The 2,630-nt window shown below is 42.7% G+C and overlaps 1 pseudogene; it reads right to left on the minus strand.

Annotated features, from left to right (window-relative positions):
• Positions 1-314: 314 nt before the first annotated feature.
• LOC116087478 lies at positions 315-1,006 on the minus strand (annotated as a pseudogene).
• Between the last annotated feature and the right edge of the window lie 1,624 nt (positions 1,007-2,630).

Consider the following 2,630-nt stretch of genomic DNA (forward strand, 5'->3'; position numbering starts at 1 on the left):
TCTTGTATTTGTATATGTGTGTCTGTGTGTGTGTGTGTGTGTGTGTGTGTGTGTGTGGTAAGAACCGAACAACCTCAATGCTATAAAATTTTGAAATTTCTTCCACCAAACAAATTAATCCCTTATACCCAACACCCTGCATTCCCAAACTTATTTAAGGAAAAAAAAATAATAAAAGCAGTATTGTCAAATCTCTAGAACATGGTCAAATTTCTGGGATTCTTCCTTTGCAAACATAACATGTGATTTCCAAACACATGCTGGTATGCACCATTCCCATCATCCTAAGCAAGTGAAAAATCCCAATGTGTTCATCATCCAAGATTCCCCAGCATGTGTTCTGTCTTTGGCTCAGCGGTAATTGTCTGAACGGATCCTATGGATCCATCAAGCTTTTGTCTGTACCTCGCTGCATACGGCAACTGCAGATTCTGAGCAGCTTCATTAAGAAGTGCAGCTCCTGCACTAAACCAAGGATGTGTTTGTCTGCAGGGACAGGGAAGCCCTCTTTTGTTAGATTTGCTTTAGCAACAGCATCTTGTGTTAGATGTTTCCTCAACCGAGATGCAAATTGCCTTAAACATCACTAAATAACCATCCTGACCATGCATCTGAAGGAGGTTAGCCAGAGCTGTTACAGCAGCCTTAAATTCAGGATTATATATAGCCAAATTGATCAGTGTCTCTGTGCTTGTAGTTGTCAGTGGTTTTTGTGTTATCGGGTACTAAGTCCTTGTATCTTTCAGTACTATCTTCATATTCAGGTCTCACGGCTAAACTAAGCAGCCAATCAGTTTCTTCTTGCCAATCCTGAATCTTGAAGGATAATGAACATCGCTTAGATACTTTTCAAAGAACTTAGCCAGTCACTGCTATGGATGTTTTTCAAGTTACCTCTGTTTTCTGTCTTTAGTGTCTGATTTTCCGGTTTTCAAGCCAAACAATAAAGTTTCTAAATTCTGTTTTATCTTTGCAGCTGAAGCCCAAGGGGGTTGTGGTAGCTCATGGTTGCAAGTTTGCATCAGAACTTGATCCCTGCTGTTCACACTAGCCACCTGAGTGCTAGGACAGGAAAAGCCAATTCTCAGTAGACAGGTACAAGGTGGCCATATTCTTTGCCAGAATATAGCTGGAATAACTCTATCTCCATTCTTGTTATAAACTTTGTTCTTCTCTGAAATCTCCTGAGTCAGGCCTCCAGTGTCCATATTTCTCTCCACATTCTGGTCTTCCAAACATCCATCAGAATGACCTATTAAACCTTTCCAGAGTTTTTCTAGCCCACAGCTCCAAATTCTTCCATATTCCTCTGGCAAAGCAGTTCCAAGGGCCAAGTACCATACAGTCAGATTTATCATAGCAACACCCCACTCCTGGTACTAATTTTCTATATTATTGGTACTCTTCTTGTGACCAAATAGCTACTAATCAACAATGTTCAGGAAGAAGGACATGATAGGGTTTCAGTCATCGACTTGACACAATCTAGAATTACCAGGGAAGAGTCTCAATGAAAATTTTTCTAGATCAGGTGGGTCTGTGAATCTGTGAGATATCTATGAGAAATGTTCTTGATTATGTTAATTGATGTGGGATGGACCAGTCGATAACTGGTCAAGACCACTAGTCCCTGAGTTTGGGTCATGGATTGTATAAAAAAGATGAAAGCAAGTATAAGCACACATTAATTTACTCTATGCTTATAGGTGGAGACCTGACTTGCTACCTCAAGTCCCTGCTGCTGTGACTTTCCCACTATGATGGGCTTTCTTTCATAAATTGTTTTTGTTGGGGTGTTTTATCACAGCAACAGAGATTGGAACTGTATTGGTTGCTTTTTGTTGCTATGATAAACTGCCATGACCAAGAGCATCTTTAGAAGGGTGACCTTGGCTTAGGATTCCGAAGGGAGCCGAGCCTAACATGGCAGGGAGTCATAGCAGGAAGCTGCAGGCATGCTGGCAAGAGCAGGAAGCTCAGGGATCACATCTCAACTGCAAACACAGGAAGCAGAGAGACTGAATTAGAAGTAGGGCAAGACTATAAACTCTTAAAGCCCACTCCCACTGATGCACCTTCTCCAGCATTCCTGTGCTTTCTAAAAGATTCCATAACCTTCCCAAACGCTGACACCAACTGGGTCCAAATACCCACGCCTATAAGGAACGTTTCTCATTCAAACTACCATGAAACCCACACAAAAGGTTAGTTTTGACACATAATTTACAAAGAGATACAGACCATCATAGCGGAGAAGGCATGGCAGCAGGAGGAGCTGGCTGGTCATATTGTGTTTGCAGTCAGAAAGCAGAGAGCTGACAGGAGGTGGGATCAGGCTATAAAGCCGGGAAGCCCAAATTGCAGAGATGACCAGGCAGTTAAGAGAATTTGCTGCTTTTCCAGAGGACCTGAGTTCAGTTCCCAGCACTCACATCAGGCAACTCACAACTACCTGTAACTCTAAGTCTGGGCGGGGGAGGAGGGGAGGGCAGAGGATCTGATGCACTCTTATTATGGTCTCTGAAGGTAAGTACACACGTGTGGAATACAGAGAGAGAGAGAGAGAGAGAGAGAGAGAGAGAGAGAGAGAGAGAGAGAGAGAGAGAGGCAAGCAGACAGAGACAGACAGA

This window comes from Mastomys coucha, unplaced genomic scaffold (assembly GCF_008632895.1).
Source record: "Mastomys coucha isolate ucsf_1 unplaced genomic scaffold, UCSF_Mcou_1 pScaffold13, whole genome shotgun sequence".
Lineage (NCBI taxonomy): Eukaryota > Metazoa > Chordata > Mammalia > Rodentia > Muridae > Mastomys > Mastomys coucha.